Source organism: Tamandua tetradactyla, chromosome 22, assembly GCF_023851605.1.
Source record: "Tamandua tetradactyla isolate mTamTet1 chromosome 22, mTamTet1.pri, whole genome shotgun sequence".
NCBI classification, from domain to species: Eukaryota; Metazoa; Chordata; class Mammalia; order Pilosa; family Myrmecophagidae; genus Tamandua; species Tamandua tetradactyla.
In genome coordinates, this window is record NC_135348.1 from 34,689,178 (window position 1) to 34,708,705 (window position 19,528).

The 19,528-nt window shown below is 39.9% G+C and overlaps 1 long non-coding RNA gene across 2 annotated transcripts in view; it reads left to right on the forward strand.

Moving 5' to 3' along the window:
• Nucleotides 1-8,417: 8,417 nt before the first annotated feature.
• The window catches only part of LOC143666100 (uncharacterized), a 75,822-nt gene continuing 64,711 nt past the window's right edge, over nucleotides 8,418-19,528 (forward strand). For both annotated transcript variants that reach the window (XR_013167393.1, XR_013167392.1), the window contains exon 1: nucleotides 8,418-8,513. This is a non-coding gene — a long non-coding RNA (uncharacterized LOC143666100). The remainder of the gene's footprint in view (nucleotides 8,514-19,528) is intronic.

Genomic DNA, 19,528 nt, shown 5'->3' on the forward strand with positions numbered 1-19,528 from the left:
CAGTGAAAATTTCTTCCATTAGTTTTTCTCCTCCTTTTCCCTTCTCTTCTCCTTCTGGGACACCCACAACACGTATATTTGTGCGGTTCATATTGTCCTTGAGTTCCCTGATACCCTGTTCAAATTTTTCCATTCTTTTCCCAATAGTTTCTGTTTCTTTTTGGAATTCAGATGTTCCATCCTCCAAATCACTAATTCTATCTTCTGTCTCTTTGAATCTATCATTGTAGGTATCCATTGTTTTTTCTATCTTTTCTACTTTGTCCTTCACTTCCATAAGTTCTGTGATTTGCTTTTTCAGTTTTTCTATTTCTTCTTTATGTTCAGCCCATGTCTTCTTCATGTCCTCCCTCAATTTATCGATTTCGTTTTTGAAGAGGTTTTCCATTTCTGTTCGTATATTTAGTATTTGTTGTCTCAGCTCCTGTATCTCATTTGAACTATTGGTTTGTTCTTTTGACTGGGCCATATTTTCAATTATTTGAGCATGATCCGTTATCTTCTGTTGGCGTCTGCGCATTTAGACAGATTTCCCTGGGTATTGGATCCAAAAGTTTGGAAGATTTTTCTGTGAAATCTCTGGGTTCTGTTTTTCTTATCCTGCCCAGTAGGTGGCGCTCATGGCACACGTTTGTCTGCGGGTCCCACCAGTAAAAGGTGCTGTGGGACCTTAAACTTTGGAAAATTTTCGCCGTCCTGGGGGTTCGCTAGCCGAAGCGGCTTGAGCCGGCCCGCGGTCCGAACGCAGGGAGGGTTGCTGGTCGCCGCAGCCAGGGAAAGAGCCTGTCCGAATTTCCTAGTCGGCCCTGGGCAACAAGCGTGGCGGGAGGGCGCCAGCGGCAGTGGCCCGCCCGAGAGAGTGCACGTTCCCCGGAGTCACGGGTTTGGAAGGGGCCTCCCCCACCCGTCACCGTTCTCCGCGGCCTGGGGGTTTCCGATCCAATTCTCTCAGTTGGTCCGGGGGCTGCGCGTGGTGTGGGCACCAGCCGTCTTTGTTTCAGGGGACCGCCTCTCCAATTCTCCCAGCCGGCCCGGGAAGGGGGAAGGGAGTAACTCCGGCCGCTTGCCACCCCGCCCGGTAAGGCCCACGCGCCTCGGCGATCTCACCCGAGCTGCTTCTCTCAGCCAGCCAGCCGTTCCAGGATGGGGTACGCTGTCTTTTTTATCTCTGTTGTCACTTTGGGCGCTTTCTGTATCGTTTCTACTCCCCTAGTAGGTGTCCTGGAGAAGAAACTAAGATCCGCACGTCTTACTAAGCCGCCATCTTCCAGGAAGTCCCTTCATTCTTTTTTAAAGAACATGCTTCTGCATTTAATTTTTTTATCTCTGCTATTTTTTTATTTCCTACTTTATTAATTTCAGTTATTTTATTAATTATATCTTCTTTACTTTATTTGGATTATATTGTTTTTCTTTTTCTAAATTAGGATGAGAATTTTACTTTTGCATGTGTTCTTCCTTAATAAGTATGTGTTTATGAATGTGTGTGCATGGGTGCAACTTAAGTACATTGCATGTGCAAGTGGGTTGGGAACATGGAATTCCATATGCTTCTGGCAAGATTGCTCTTTTGTGGTTCAACTTTGGCAGAGAAATTTCTATGTATTTTAGTAATGCTCCCCTGGCGTGCAACATACAAAGCAGCCCAATGATGCCCTTCAGAAGTCACTCTGGGTTGATTGTACAAGGAGACCGCTTGGGGGCCAGAGGCTCCCCTCTTCTTGAGGAAGGAGTAAGTCTACCCAGCTAATTCTCCACAGGCTGCTAAGAACTCAGGAGTTGGTTGGTTGGTATTCTCAGACTAATCCTATAAACAGTTGACATTGTAATACACGCTGCTTAACATCTAAAGTATGATGGTTTATTCCCCACTACCAAGGTTTCTTTCAATTTTGCCCTATAAAATATAAGAAAAGGGAGAAGTGTCACACATGTGGAATGCAAACTCGCACAGCGTATCTGGACCTAGCACCCCTCCTCTTGAAGACAATAGGTGAATGAAGACCTGGGCTTCTCTTCTGCTGGCCATTTAGCAGACGGCACAATAATCCTAAAAAGAAGACAAGTTTGAGCTTGATTGCTCACCTCTCTAGTACACCACAACATTGTACCTCATCTCCTTGTACAGTTCACTCACCACAATAAATCCAAGGCACCATTCAAACGATAGAAATTTCTTTGTTAAAATAAGTATAACATATTGGAAAATATAATGGGTGTCTATTTTAGTATGTTTTTGACTTATCAACAATTTTAATATATAAAATAATGCACAAGTATGCAACATTGTAGTACTTACCGAAGAAATAAACAATCTTAATTTCATGCTGAGAATAATACTATTTGATATTTTAATGAGTATTATTTTAGAGAATGTTTAGTCAGTTAATTTGCTGTTGCCTTCAGATTGGATAACATCTGGCAGAATAGAGGAATCACACTAGGTTTCAAAATGTTCTTTAAATGTTGGGAACATGTATAGCTATGAGCCAAATACAGGTCTTTGATCTCTTTGAAGACTCCTCTTAAAACTCATCCACACTAGAAACATGTTTTACAGCAAAGAACTAAGTGAGATGAAATAACTCATCAAAGGCCACTTACTGTGAAAAAAAAAATGGTCTCAATTCATTTTTCGTGATCTGATTTTGTATTGTGGTAGAAAAAGAATGGGTGCTGCCTTCATTCAGGCTATGGTTTAAGTCCTAAGTTTTCTATTCCAAGCTGTAAGACTTTGAGCAAAACATTCAACAGCTGTGTCCTCATCTCTTTTTACATTTAAATAGAAATAATTTTGAAACAGACAAAAACCTGGAAAATACTATACCTCTACAATTTAACATGGAAGACAACAACTCAATATTAGCTATTTATCTCATCTGCTCTTCTCATAACTAAAAGGCAGTTAATAAATACTTTGGAAAATACTGTTTCACAAAAATTATGTGGGAATAATTTGAGTAGGAAGGGAGAAACAGAGTAGATTCTCAAACTATTTTAAAAATGGGATAACTATAGCTCTTCCTAGTCTGCTATTTGTCATTTATTCAGCACTCTTGCTTTATCTCTTAAATTCTTAAATTGATCATAGACATTCTCAGTTCCTTTAAATGCTTTACCCAGTGTCTGAGTCTGCTTCTGATAGGTGCTTTGCCTTGTCAGATGCTCTTTATTCTCGTCTTTTAGGCAGCCTTGGAATTTTCCATCTCAGATTATGGAAAACGTGATAAATGGGCCTTTAGTGTGAAATTTTATGCTGAGTTTGGCAAGAATTTGGACTGTGTTTAGTAAAGCTGTAGGTAAGTGAAGCTTTGAATTCCTCTAGTGTCTTTCTCCTTCCTTCTCCTGTTGACTTTGGGTTTCAGTAAGGACTCTTCCTCAGAGGACGTGGCAGGTCTTTTGGTCATAATTCACCGTTGGTGTCGTGCTAAGGGTTGAGGGAGTAGAAGTGTGCTCTACTATTATGATTAAGTTACAGTCATTTAGTGGACTGTTAAGTGAGGCAGGAAAGTCAAAAGGGGCTGCAATGGGAGAAATGCTCTTTCTAAAGAGGGATGAGGCTCCTTTTCCTCTGGAGAGTAGACCTTTGTTATGGTGAAGGCATTGGAATTTACTCTTCCCCTCCCACTGCTACAACCAGGAAGGATCTTTTTTAATCTTCATGTAAGAAACTGTTGGAGTTCCCCAGGTAAATTTACAAAAGTGCGCACCCTCCCAAATCTGTGGCCCCCAAGAGTTTTTCACTCTTATACCATTCCATACTTGGCTCCCAGGAATTCATCAAAATTATCATTGTTTGTTCCTATAAGTTTATGACTTTAGCAGCTTTTGTTCCAGGTAAGCAGACTTTAATTGTGACTCCCTGTATTCTCCTGTCTCTCCAAACTTCAGGATAGCAGTTTAGTCTCAAGACAAACTCAAGTTTGTCTCAAGTTCTCCTATGGATCCAAGAAAAGTTGTTGATCTTCAGTTTGTTCAGCTTTTTGTTGTTTTGAGCATGGGAGATGAGAACTTCTAAGTTCTAATATACAGATGTTGAAACTGAAAGTTTCCTATATACTTTTTAGAACTGGAGTTTTTACATAAAATAAGTATGTTGGAATTGAAATGTGTATGCATATTTATATATTTTATGCTGTACTACTATTCCACAAAGGAATAATTCTTTGAGTTTGGAACTAACACTGGCAGCACTTTTATTAGTTACATGGAAGCAATTTAGAAGAGACATGCAGTTGTTCTGTTCTCTAAATGAAATTTTTTAGAAAGATTAGAAATTTTGGCATTGAAATGCCATAATATTTGAAAAGCCATATATTTGTATGAAAAGTTATATGTTGTATATAATGCTTACAAACTGAGCTAGTAGGCATGTATGAAATAGTTGAATATCAATATGTAGTTATTCATGTAGTCAGCATTAATTTATGTGACAGAACAGTGTAATCACTTTCCTCCTTCCCCCCTCCACCTCTTCCTAGCTTAACCTCTGCTATACACAGTGTATTCATGAATATATTCCTGTGTATACGTGTTTTTGTGCATGTGTGTATGTGCTTAATATAATATTGAATGGTGATTAACATTAGCACAAAAGTGTCTTTTAAGACCCTTTTAAGACCCTATTAAGAGGATCTACTTAGGATAAAGTAAGGGTTGCTGCTGACCATCAAGGATGGAATCAAGTACAGGCTTGTCACATGAAAAGTTATTGGTCCTCTCTGGATTTATTCAGAAATAAGGGCAGTTAAGAGCCAGAGCTTATAGACAGGGCAGAAAGAAAGATGTAAGGGAAAATAAAGAAGAAACTCGCCAGCACCTAAAGCAAGGAAAAATATACATATTCCGCTTAGCATCTGATGCCCAAGTGCATGTTTAATTAATCACAAAAATAGTGAAATTTTAAAGAAAATGTCTCTGCCAGAATGCCTTTTCAGGCTTTGTAAGACACAAGAGTAAAGAGAATTTAGTGCTCAATGTATCATAGTATGTGTGAAGATAAATCTCAACAAGTTATATAAAGCATCGTCCCCAAAGGAACAAAATTTGACAGAGGCAATAGAGGATAAACTCATGAATATAAAATGTGATTCATATAATGACAGTGATTATACAGTGTGCCATGCGGACACTGAAGTGGCTCACTAATGATGGGGGAGGAGGGGAGAATGAACAGAGCACAAAGAAAGCCTTTCTGGAGGGGAAGCCCAAGTCCAGTTTTACAGGGGGAATATTAGCCATGGAAAGGGGTGGTCATTGCACCACAGAGACAATGTAAGCACAGATCTCTGAATACTACATGTGGTCAGGAGATTAGGAATTCAGACGTGTTTGAAATTAATAAACTAGATGAAAAGTGATGTTAAAAGGCCCTGGCTTAAGACATTAAGAGGCATTACATATAGATGCTATGGAGAATAAAGTTGAGGAGGAAACATTCAACACAGGGGGACTAGTCAAAAGTCCCCTGGGAATAATACAAGCCTGAATTAGAGAAATGTCATTTTGGATGATGGAAACTTGTGGATATATTCAAATAATATTTAATTGGTCAAGTCAGTGTACTGTGTTAATTTATTGAATTGGGTCTCAAAGAGAATAGATGAGAAGGATGGGATGGTTTGCTCTCCTTTTCGAACTCTTCTCTTATGTGACTGGTAAAAATTAAGGTTGATAAAAGCTCTGTCATAGCCCCCTTGTTTTCTACCCACTTTGCTGCCATTTCTATTGTCTTAGATATCTGTATGTACTAGAAAGCATGAAGGATGAAATAGATGAGGGAAAACAATGGAGTCAGTGAAAACCATTTTATATTAATAAGAGCTCCTAAATGAGGAATTATTAAGCACTAGAATTCTAACAGTAGAGCCTAGATCAAATGAGCACATAAATCTAAGAACTATTTAAAGTACTTGATATTAAAAAAGAGATTGAAAAGGTATGTTGTGTAGGTACCTGAAATTTGCCATGGAAATTCTAAGCTCATACTGTCATCATGAATATTGAGTGTCATACTGTTATATTGATATTATAGGCTTGGAAACTGAGGCCCAGTGATACATGTACTTGAATTTGAATCCCAGGGAGTCTGCATGCTAACAGTGAGACTTTAGGTAAGCCACTTAATCTCTTTCATGCCAAAGGCTTTTTCCTCTACTCTATATTATATCATTTCCTTTTTCTATCTCTCTAGAGCTTCCTTTTCTGTTAATATGAACTCTGGACATAAAAATAGAAGACATACACTTAGAAAATTTGACCTGGCAGCTTAAGTAATTTGCCCAAGGTCATTCAGTGAATCAGTGGTAGATATAAGGGTAAGATGCCATAATTCCTACTCCAATTTCCTGCCTGAACCATTAGATAGCTCCATCTGTTTTGATTCCATCATTAATATGAAGTCGTATTTCTGTCTCTTAATAGAAATGAATTGATCTACTGGCTAATAGTGGAGTGTGAAAAAAGAATTTCCATAGCTTTAAGTATATTATTATTCCTCACAAGTACAACTTTAAAGGTGGTCCTGTTACACATTTAAATAATCTTAAAAAGGTTTTTTAATATCAGACTCTGACTATATTTGTAATAAAAAAATTAAGTTCTTATTAACATGGTATCAAATGAAGCTTTTTATGCTAAACATAAAGTCAGCAGTTGATATTTTGATAACATGTCATGGCAATATTTTGAAATAATTAAGCATTCATTAATGCATGATTAAGATAAAAGTAACATTGCATTAATTTGATCCAATTAATGTTAACACAATACCCAATGGTACATTGATAATGACTGACCACTTTTAAGTGTTAACCAGAATATTATTACATAGTAAATGAATTGGGTAGCCCTTGTAAATGCTGCTATTCATTATTAGTTCAGTTAATTAAATGTGTGTCATGCAAACTGTTAATAATTTGAAAATTCACCTCAATTGGATGCTATCAAATCCTTTCAATAGGAAAAGATCCAAGAGAAGTTAAATTCACAAATTTAAATGTTTCATGAATATGACATTTGTTTTCCATAGCTAGACAAAGAGAATGTTTTTGTCATTTGAATGTTGGAGTATGATGCTGCCTAGATATTTTGAAACTCAAAACATTATATGAGAATTATTAACATTTAATACTTTAATCTTATTTATATGGGTTTAACTTCAGACTTTTTTGATAATTATTGCCAAATCTATCAATTATGTGTGATACATGTACGTAATCAAAATTAGTTTGAGCTTTAGTTCTCTAATTGCTACTCCATAGTGATAGAGTATTTCACATAAATGCCACATCCTGATTTTATCTCTCAGGTGCCTATAAATACCACGAACGTAATAGTGATAGATTAGGAAAAATTTTAGAAGTAACAAAACAGTGATTTTTGTTGTTTTTTTCAATATTTCACTTCAAAATAGTTCAGTGGAATCTCAGTTCTATTTTTAAGACAACTCATTTCAATGCAACAAATATTTATTGATTTATTTACCATTTAGTAGTCATCGTTCTAAGTTTTTGGTGTTAGTGATGCAGTTAAAGATCCTTATTCTCATTGAGATTACAATTTAGGGATAAGACAGACTATAAAAAAATGAAGATCACAAATAACTCAAATGTCCTTCACTGATAGAATGAACAAATAAATTGTCATGTATCATATAATGGAAATTATATATCAATGAAAATGAAAACATTGCAGTTGCATGAAACAATATGGATGAATTCCACAAACATAACGTTCAGTGAAAGAAGCCACACATATGCACATACACACACCACTATACTATAAAGTTCAAGAACTGCAAAATTGAATTAAATAGTGTGAAAAATCAGGTTAGTAATAATGTCTATGTAGTGTGAGGGCATTCTGGGTGGTTAGCAATTAAATATTTCATTTTTATGCATGTTTTTATTTATTACTTATTCACCCATACACTGGATAAAAGAGTGTCAGTCACATGGTTTTTACAATCACGTGGTCACATGATCATAGCTACATTGTTATCCAGTTATTATCAAAGATCAAGGCTATTGGATTACAGTTCTATAATTTCAGGTATTACCTTCTGTTCACTCTGATATGAAACTAAGAAGAAATATCCATATAATGATTCAGTAGTCAAAATCATTTGTTAAATCCTAATTTCTCAATTAATCCTCCTCTTTATTTGACCATTCTCTCAATCATCAGGTATCTGGGCAATGGCCATTTTAGCTTCTTCTTACTGGAAAGGTGTCCCAACTTTATGAGGTATCGGGATGAAACTGGTTGATGTTCTTACAGTCTAAGGACTTATCTGGTGTACGAGCCATCTCAAGTTTCTTTTAAAATAAACTTAATAGGTAAATATTTTATAGAGTCATATGAAATTTTATAGAGGCCAGGGCATTCGTTAGGGTTTTCAGGAACACCGTCAGTTGGGGCTCGGAATGCTGTGGCAATTTGCACTATCTGGCTGAAGCTTGCATAGGAGGAACCTCCAGAATGACCTTTCTGCTCGATCTGAAATCTTTCAGGTACTGAAACGATTTTGTTTTTCATTTCTTTTCCCTCTTTTGGTCAAGAAGGTGTCATCAACCCCACGATGCCGGGACCAGGATCATCCCTGGAGTCATGTCCTATGTAGATGGCAGGGTAGTGAGTTTATGTGCAGAGTTTGGATAAAAGAGAGAGACCATGAGTAAAACAAAAGAGGTTCTCTGGGGGTGGCTCAGGCATAAATATAAGTAGGTTAAGCTTCACCATTGAGGAATAAATTCCCCATGGGCAAGCCTCATGGGCCTGGCTTATTAAATTGGGAGTCCTTGGTGTTTAAGAGAATATCAGGAATTTTCCTTATGGGGAAGTTTAATAGCTTCACATTTTTTCCCCAGCCTCTCAATTGGACCTTGCAAATACTTTTTTTATTCTGTCCTAAATGCTCAAGAATGAGTATTATATTACATTATGAATTATGACATTAATCTGTACAGAGTAATAAGAGCTCATTCCTTATTCTTGGTTCCACATTGCTAGGTTGTTTAAATACACTGACCAGAGAAGTTGCATTAGGTAGTTTGCTGCAGAAAACTTTAATTTTAGACAAAACAGACATGTCTTCCTTTGGTCTCACACAAAAGTTGGAGTTTTAAAATACAGATAAAATCATCCTTTACTCTTATTCTAATTTACCTTAATCCTAACCAGATCTGCTTCATTCATCTCTCTTATTGAAGTCTGATCTCTTTTTCAGCTTCTTTAACAGTTACTGTATGGAGTAATGCTGACTTTCAGAGCTGCAGAATTCTAACTCTCAGTCTCAGATGTCACATAAATACAAAAGTTTCAGGGAAATAACAGGTTATACACAAAGAGCACAGCATCTCAGAATTTAGAAATGATCATGAAAGCCCAGGAATAGATCTGACTTCTGTAGGAGCTTACAACATTAGAACCTTTACAATGCACCTTATTGAACATTCTGTACTCCTTAATCATCGATTGCCTGATTCCTACCCACTTCCTATCTCCAGATCACCTATGCTCTCAAATTTACTTCTCAAAGTTTCTTCATTATAATTAGCTTATACTAGTGAGACCATACAATATTTGTCCTTTCGCTTCTGACTTATTTCAATGTAATATCCTCAATGACTTTCATTCATTCATTGAGTTGCATGCCTCATAACATCATTCTTTCTTTAGCCACTTAATATTCCATTGTATGTATACACCACAGTTTGTCTTTCTGTGCATCAGTGTATTCTTAGACTGCCTCCATCATTTGCAATTGTCAATAATACCACCATAAAGACAAGTGTGCAAATGTCTATTTGTGTACCTGCATTTAGTTCCTCCAATTAAATACCTAACAGGTTTGCAGGATCTTATGGCAGCCCTATACTTAGACTCCTGTGGAAACACCATGCTGCTCCAGAGAGAACTGCACCATTTTACTTTCCAGCCAAGAGTGAATAGGTACATATCTCTCTCTGCATTTTCTCCACACGTTTATCTTTCTGTTTATTTTTTATTCACATGCCACAGAGGCCTAAGTAAACAAACAATGGCTTCTGGTATAATCACATGGCTATGCGTTCACCATCACTATCTGCATGAGAAATGCCCCATTTCTTCCACAAAGAAAGAAGACAAAAAGAAAAAAAAAGGAGAAACAACAACAAAGACCCCATACCCCTTCCTTATATCCCCCTCTTACAGACATTTAGCTTTGTTATATTGCTTTTGTCACACTTAAAGAGAGAATATTACATTGTTGCTATTAACTCTAGATCCTAGTTTGGATTGACTAGGGTTTTTTTTTCCATATAACATCCCATTTTTAACACCTTGCAGTGGTAGCATTCATTTGTCCTCACTCATGTAAAAATTTTCTTATATTTGTGTATTTAATCACCATCATTGTCCACTCAAGGTTTTGTGAAGTTATATAAGCCAAGTTTTTATCCTCTACCTTTCCTCCTGGTATCATACATGCCTCCAGCCTTCTTCTTTCAATCATACTCACACTCAGATTTTTTCACTAAAATTATAATATTATGCTTCACAATCAATCTTGTTAAACATTCTATATCCTTAAACATCAAATGCCCAATCTCTACCCTCAATCTCCTGATAATCTGTATTCTCAACTGTAGCTCTCAGAGTTTTCTCATTATAGTTAGTTCATATTAGTGAAAACTTGCATTATTTGTACTTTTGTTTCTGGCTAATTTCATTCAACATAATGTCCTCAAGGTTCATCCATGTTGTTGCATGCTTCATGAATTTATTCTGTCTTAGAGCTATATGCTATTCCATTATATGTAAATGGATACAGTTTGTTTAACTACTGATCACTTGGACATTTCAGCTATTTCCATCTCTTGGCAGTCGTGAATAATGCTGCTGTAAACATCAGTGTACTAATGTCTGTTCGTGTACTTGGTTTCTGTTGTTCTGAGTAAATACCTAATGATAGGATTGCTGGATCATATGGCAATTCTATACTTAGCTTCCTGAAGAACCACCAAACTGACTTCCAGTGTGGCTGCACCATTCTACATTCCACCACAGTGATAAGTGTACATATTTCTCCACATCATCTCCAATATTTACAGTTTTCTGCTTCTCTGATAATGTCCGTTCTAGTAGGTCTGAGATGATATTTCATTGTTGTTTTGATTTGCATTTCCCTAATAGTTAGTGAAGTTGAGCATCTTTTCATAAGCTATTGAACCATTTGTATTTCTTCTTCAGAAAAGTGTCTATCCATGCCTTTTGCCCATTTTTGTTTGGGTTTTTTATCTTTTTGATGTTGAGTTGTAAGATCTCTTTTTTATATTCTGGATATTAAAGCCTTATCTGATAGGTGGCTTCCTATCATCTACCATTGAGTAGATTGCCTTTTGACTTTACTGAAGAATGTCCTTTTACACAAAAAATATTCAATTTTGAAGACATCCCATTTATTTATTTTCTTCTTTCACTACTTGTGCTTTGAGTATAAGTTCTAGGAAAACACCTCCTAAACAAGATCTTTAAGATATTTCCCTACACTTTCTTCTCAAAGTTTCATAGTATTAGCTCTAATGTTTAGGTCTTTGATCCATTTTGAGTTAACTTTTGCTTAAGATGTGAGATAAATGCTCTCTTTCATTCTTTTGTTCTCCAAGTACCATTTGTTAAAGTGACTGCTTTCTCTCTCTCAGTTGAGTGGACTTGGCTGCCTCATCAAAAATCAGTTGTCTGTAGATGAGAGGGTCTATTACTGAACACTCTATTCTACTCCGTTTGTCAGCATATCTCTCTCTATGCCATTACTACGCTTTTTTGACCACTGTAGGTTTATAATGTACTTTAAAGATAAATAGTATGAAAACTCTAACTTTGTTTTTTTTCTCAAGATACTTTTAGCTATTTGGGGAACCTTGCCCTTTCAAAGTAAGTTGTTGGGATTTTAAGTGGCTTTACATTGAATCTATAAATCAATTTGGGTAGAATTGACATCTTATCTTAATGATATTTAGTCTTCCAATCCATGAACATGGTATGTACTTCCATTCATGTAGGTCTTTTAAAATTTCTTTTAGCAATATTTTGTAGTTTTTTGTGTATAGATCTTTTATGCCCTTGGTTAAATTTAGTACTAAATATTTGATTCTTTAATTGCTTACTTTAAATAGAATTCTTTTCTTGACTTCCTCCTCAGATTGATCAGTAATAGTGTATAGAAACACGACTGATTTTTTTGCATTTTGATATTCTAACCTACTTCTTTGCTGTACCCATTTATTAGCTCTAATCTCTTTGCTGTAGATTTTGGATTTTCTAAATATAGGATCATGCTGTCTACAAACAGTGAAAGTTTTACTTCTTCCTTTCCCATTTTGGATGCTTTTTATTTCTTTTTCTTACCTAATTTCTCTAGCTAGAAGTTCCAGCACAATGTTGAATGATAGTGGTGACAGTGGGTGTGGCATATTTCTCAGGGACTGGAGCCTAGCCATGCTTAAAATGTTTTAATCCTTCTCTCCTTCTCTACATTCACTCTCTGCCCTCCGTACTTGTAACCCCCCTCTCTGTTCCCCCCTTCCCCCTCTTGTTGTAGACCGCCCATTTCCGTAGCTCACCACTAAACCGCAAGCCTTCCTGTTATTCTCTTCACTCCTCTATACCTAACCTAAGCCCTCAGCCTAGCAACTGCCTCCTGCCTTGTGTGATTGGCTGTCCCTTCCTGACGTGTGCGCCCAAGACTCCACCCCTCCCCGAGAGTACTTAAGCCCCACGCTTACCCCGCTCTGGGTCGTCCGAGCCCCGGGGTCTTCGGACCCCAGACGTCTCACTCCTCGGGTTCCCGGGTGGCCCATCCCGGAGTGTAACAATAAAAGCTTAAAACCCGAATCTGGCCTCAGTGAAGACTTCTCGCGACCGCCGGCTGGGGAAAGCGCCGGCTTCAGCTTACCCAGGTTAATTCCCGCGAGCTCGCCCCAAACCCACCCAGTGTACCGGTCGAACGGCCCGGCTGAAGCTATCAGCGGCAAGTGGCGCCCGAACAGGGACCCTCTACACTTCTATCGCTGACTGGACACTGGAGATCCTAGGACCTCTCTTCTGAACCAAGGTAAGCCTACTAGACTCTCCTGCTAAATAAACGCAGTCCTAGGTTCTACAAGCAGTGAGTAGTCCCCTCTAAATTCTAGTATGGGTCAATCTCTCTCTAAAAGCCAGGTCCCCCAGGTGCGCGCCCTAGCCACACTCTTGCATAACAGTTAGAGGAGCGACTCGAGAGGCACCCGCCCTTGCGGGACCATGGCAAACATACTAATGGCAGACAGACAAATTCCACCCTTCCGCCTTCTCCACTACCCAAACCGGAAGACAGCCACAACCTTTACCCCGCCCTCCCTAAGAGCGCGGAGGCAAAACATCCTAAGCCCTCCCCCGCCCCTTCAGCCCCTCCCTCCGCTACCCCCCCTTCTTCCTTTAGCTGCACTAACCCTTTTGTCCCGGAGGCGCAGCCACCACCTTATGTTCCCCCACCGCCATCTTACGCAGGGCCGTGCCCGGGGCAACCGCCATCTTGCCCACCCCGGCCGCCCTACTACAATCCCACTAACAATAACCCCTCCCCGGGACCTAAACAGCTCTGGCCCCCGGTCCAACCGCTGCCGCCGACACAGGCAGCGCTCTTCCCCATTAATCTCACCCCATCCCCGCAGCGCCCATTCCCGTGGGTTCCCCACAGTGAGGAAGATATAAAGCAGCTACGCAAAGCAGTCAAAGAGGATGGGCTTACCGGTCCCCACGCTACCCAGCAACAGTTGCTCCAAAGGATTGGAGCCTCTTCGAAAGAACCCTACTTGTCATAATTTTCCTGTGCATCATCGCGTATTTTAACCTGCTCATTTTCTTCCTCTAGGTGCTAACCTGCTTATTATTTTCAGTAAAAATGTTCTCCCTAGCACGCCCCTCCGGAATTCCCACCTAGCGACTCCTCCCTGTAACTCCTCGATGGCCTAATTGCATTCACCTTATCTACTCCCGAACCATAAGCGCCGGAGTACTCAGCACGAAAAAGCCAAAAGCCCTCCTTTTCACAGGAACCTGGCCAGCTAGAGGAACTGCACCCGGATATAACCAAACTCGCCCACACCCGCCGGTGCAGCCCCCAGTTCCCCTCTGCTCACCTGACAGCCATACGGCACCCTCAACTTCCTTTGCAGAAATCCCGTGGCTCCCGTGTCATTCTCCCCCTCGAACTTTCAACTCTTCCAAATATAACTTCTTCGTTCCCTATAATCCCCCCTTTCTTTATGGTACCAGCGGCTTCACGCATCTCTCTCTCTGTGGAAACCTCAGCTGCCTAAACCTCCTCGGAACAACCCAATCCCAATGGCGCCTGGTCACCTACCACAGCACCCAGCAGCCCATTACTCAGGGTAATAAAGTTATCGGTATGAGCTCTTACGCGTTTAATATTCTAGGCACCGAAAACCTCACCTCCACGGTCTTCTTAAGCCCTCCGTTCTACTTCCTTTCCTGCTCAAACTATAGTCACCCTGACACATGTCACCTACTTAACTACCTCTTTCTCAGTAGTTTTCATAGTACTTCAACCTAGACTCCTGTGGATCCCGCTCAACGCGACCAGGTGGGTCGCTCCTGCACTGCCCATGGACAGCTCCGTCACTCAGCTCAGCTCACGCGCAAAGCGAGACTTCGGGATCACCACCGCCATCTCTGTAGCCATCATCGCCTCTGTTGCAGCTTCGGTCACGGCAGCCGTCGCGCTCACCCAGACCTCCACCTCCGCTTCTGTCATAAATAACCTTACCAGTTCCACCGCCTCGACCCTGTCCTTACAGGCAAGACTCAATTCCCTAACCCACCAAGCCCTGTTTAACCTGCAACAGCAAATTAACTTGCTAGCCTTATGGACACTACCCTTTCTCTCGTCTCTGTGTCACCCCTGTACTTGTCAACACCTCTCGTCCTCGCCTCACCCTGCGCGATTGGATGTTTTCTGCTTATAATATCTCATTCTGGAACTATACTCATAGCCTTCAAACTCAAATCCTAGCTATAGAAAATTTATCTGTACCTAAACTCTCTAGCTCTCTCCTTTCGGACCTCCTCCATAAATTCTCTTCCCTTTTCCAACCTTCCAGCCTTATCTTCTATGGTGTCCTCCTACTAATTTTAATTGTTATCCTTTTCTTACTTAAGTGTCTCTTTTCAAAAATCTCTCGTCACAAACGAAATACGAAACTCTTAGCTCTTGCCGCGCTAGAGCTCCAAAATCCCTTCTCCAACGTGGACAACCGTCGCCAGGCTCAGGTATGGCTCGCTAGTGTTGCTCACCCCCAGGACTGATCACCCTGAGGTTGGTGTCGCTCTCAAGACTGGCCATCTTGTGCAGTCGGCACTGCGCTGCTGCGGCTCTGGCCTTGCCTGCCTATGCCTGTGCCACTCCCTGCCTCTCTCCATTCCCCTACGGGGGCTGCACGTTACCAGAGAGCGTGCATCTGGGGCCGCCGAAAGGCTACCAGATGGGTACCGCTGGGTGCGACACAAAGTAGTCGCAGAAGAGGGTCTCTCTAACAGACCTCCTCTGGCTCTTCTGGGGCACATGAGATTTGCATAAGGGTCGGCTCAGCACATACCCTTCCCCTGAAATTCTGAGCCTCAAGTGCAAGGGGAATCTCATCCCTACCCCTCCCAGCAAAGGTTAATGCCCACCACCTGTCACACAGGTGAGCTTTTAAAAGAAAAAGGAGAGGAATTGTGGCATATTTCTCAGGGACTGGAGCCTAGCCATGCTTAAAATGTTTTAATCCTTCTCTCCTTCTCTACATTCACTCTCTGCCCTCCGTACTTGTAACCCCCCTCTCTGTTCCCCCCTTCCCCCTCTTGTTGTAGACCGCCCATTTCCGTAGCTCACCACTAAACCGCAAGCCTTCCTGTTATTCTCTTCACTCCTCTATACCTAACCTAAGCCCTCAGCCTAGCAACTGTCTCCTGCCTTGTGTGATTGGCTGTCTCCCCCTGACGTGTGCGCCCAAGACTCCACCCCTCCCCGAGAGTACTTAAGCCCCCCCGCTCTGGGTCGTCCGAGCCCCGGGGTCTTCGGACCCCAGACGTCTCACTCCTCGGGTTCCCGGGTGGCCCATCCCGGAGTGTAACAATAAAAGCTTAAAACCCGAATCTGGCCTCAGTGAAGACTTCTCGCGACCGCCGGCTGGGGAAAGCGCCGGCTTCAGCTTACCTAGGTTAATTCCCGCGAGCTCGCCCCAAACCCACCCAGTGTACCGGTCGCGCGGCCCGGCTGAAGCTATCAGCGGCAAGTGGGCATTCTTGTGTTGTTCCCAATCTTAGAGAGAAACCTTACAAACATTCCCCACTGAATATGATGGTAGCTGTGGTCTTTTCATATGTGCCCTTTATCATATTGAGGAAGTTTCCTACTGATCCTATTTTTTGAAATATTTTCACCAAGAAAGGATGCTGAATTTTGTCAAATGCCTTTTCTGCATCAATCAAAATAATCACGTGATCTTCCCTTTTGATTTATTGATGTGGTGCATTACAATAATTGATTTTCTTGTGTTGAAGCACCCTTGTGTATCTAGAATAAAGCACACTTGGTCCTGCTATGTAATTCAATATGCTACTGGATTTGATTTGCAAGTATTTTGTTTAGGATTTTTGCATCTATATTCATTAAGGATATTGGTCTATACTTTTCTTTCTATGTTGTATCTTGTCTGGCTTTGGCATTAGGATTATGTTGGCTTCATAGAATGAATTAGGTAGCTTTCCCTCTTCTTCAGTTTTTTTGAGAAGTTTGAGCAGATTTGTACTAATTCTTTCTAGAATGCTTGAAAGAATTCACATGTTAAGCCATCAGGTCCTGGACTTTTCTTTCTGAAGGTTTCTGATTCAATCTTTTACTTGTGATTAATTTGTTGAGGTCTTCTATTTCTTCTTGAATCAATGTTGGCTTTTCATGCTTTTCTAGGAAGTTGTTCATTTCGTCTAAGTTGTCCAGTTTGCTAGTGTATAGTTGCTCATAGTATCCTCTCATTATCTCCTTATTTCTCTAGGGTCAATAGTTATGTCTTTCCTCCCGTATCTGATTTTATTTGCATCCTCCCTCTTTTTTTCCTTTGTCAGCTTAGCTAAAGGTCCATCATATTTATTGACTTTCTCAAAGAACCAACTTCTCATTTTTGTCAATTCTCTATAGTTTTGATGTTCTCAGCTTCACTTAGTTTTGCTCTAATCTCTGTTACTCCATTCCTTCTGTCTTGTTTGGTTTATTTACCGTTCTTTCTCTAGTTTCCCCAGGTGATCAGTTAAATCCTCAACTTTTCCTCTTTCTTCTTTCTTAATATATGTGCTTAAGACAATAAATTTCCTTCTTGTAACTGCCTTTACTGCATCCCATCAGTTTTGATATGTTGTGTTATCATTTTTATTCACCTTGAGATATTTACTTATTTCTCTTATAATTTCTTCCTTGACCCACTAGTTGTTGAAGATTGTGTTATTTAGCTTCCATATATTTGTAAATTTCCAGCCTTCCATCTGTTGATTTCCAACCTCATTCCATAATGGTCTTCAGACCTTGTTTTGTATCATTTTAATTATTGTAATTATTGATACCTGCTTTATGACCCAACATGTGGTCTGTTCTGGAGAATGAACCATAAACATTTGAGAAAAATATACATCCTGCTGTTGTTGGATTCAAGGTTCTGTAAATATTTGTAAATATATTTCATTTATGATATTATTCAAGATTTTTGTTTCCTTATTGGTCCTCTGTCTAGATGTTCTATCCACTGATGAAAGTGGGAAAGTGAAGTTTCCAAGTATTATTGTAGAGCTGTCTACTTCTTCTTCAGTGCTATTAGTATTTACATTTTAAGGTACTCTGGCTTGGTGCATAAATATTTATGATTATTATTTTTGTTGATAATTGCCCCTTTTATTAACACACAGTATCCTTTTTATCTCTTTTAATTGTTTTAGATTTCAAGTCTAGTTTGTCTGATGTTGGTATAGATACCTCTGCTTTTTTACTGGTTGTTATTTGCATGAAATATTTTTTTTCATCCTTTCACTTGCATCCAATTTTTGTCCTTGGGTTTAAAGTGAGTCTCCAGCATATAGCATATAAATGGGTCCTGTTTTTCTATCCATTTTATCAGTCTATATTTTTTGTTTGGCGAGTGAGGATTTAATGAACATGGAAGCAGTAAGCCATTTCAGGAAAAAATTCCAATGGAAATGGAGTTCCTGTGAGCTACAGGGAAAATCAATATATTTTTTACAAAATGTGTGTGAACGGAACCACTGCAACTCTGGATTAAAAGAGAGAAAAAAAAAAGGGACAAATTGAAGGAAAAATGACTTAGAGGCTGAACTAAGGTCTGGAGCCAGGAAATCTCTGCCCTGGAGGGCAAACTCACCCATATGTGGGCAGAGGGTGAATTTGCCCTGGAAGCAGAAAGTGGGCCTTCTGTTTCATTGCTCAGGAAGAGTTTTGCCACCTTAGGCCTTGGATAGGGTGGAACACATAAACTGGAAATGGGGGTGGGTAGCCTGAATGTCACCCAATTGTTCTGGAGGTGTTGGACATATGCCCCAGATTTAACAGAGGTCCCCAATGTGGCCCTAATGTTTGGGGAAGGTGGAGCCTAGAAAAAAGGTGGTCCTCTCGATGAGCCTTTGCAGAGAGTATGAACATTGCTTAGGCCCTTGGAAAGGGTGGGACTGCTGCTTTCTAAAGCCCCAGTGATAAATGACTCTCAGACTTTGAAATACAATGGAATTTGCCCTGCATGTTTTTGGGAATGTTTGAGTTCAGGGAACCCTGTTTTCCTTTCAATTTCACCCCACGGTAATAGGAACACATATAGTATGACTGTCCCTCTTTCTATATTGGCAGCAGAAAATTTGTTCTGAGTTTCACAGGTCAACAGCCAAACACTTTTTTGCCTTAGGACAGACCATGCCTGTAACTGACTTTGATGAGATTTTGTACTGTTTTTTACTTTATACTGCATTCGTATTGTTAAAGAATTGTTTTTTGAGGCTTTTGTAATATTGTGATGGGATGAATGTATTTTGTATATAGAAAGAACCCGTATTTTAAGGGTTCAGAGGGTGTAATGTCCTGATTTGAAAATATTATGTACCCCCAGAAAAGCCATGTTCTGTAAAACTTTATTCAATATTTTAACAGTGGAATTCTGTTTATGTTGTTTCCATGGAGATATAATCCACAAAATGCAGGTGTGCCCTTTTTTTGATTAGATGGAGACGTGACTCTGCCCATTCAAGGTGGGCCTTGATTAGTTTACTGGCGTCCTTTAAAAGGGGAAACATTTTGGAGAAAGTTCAGAGCTGACAGAGACACTTGGAAAACAGTTGCTTCAGAGCCCGCAGATTCTTGGAAAATGGCTGATTCAGAGATGACAGAGATGCTTGGAGATGCTTGGAGTGCTGACAGAGAGAGCAGATGCTTAGACAGGGACATTTGGAA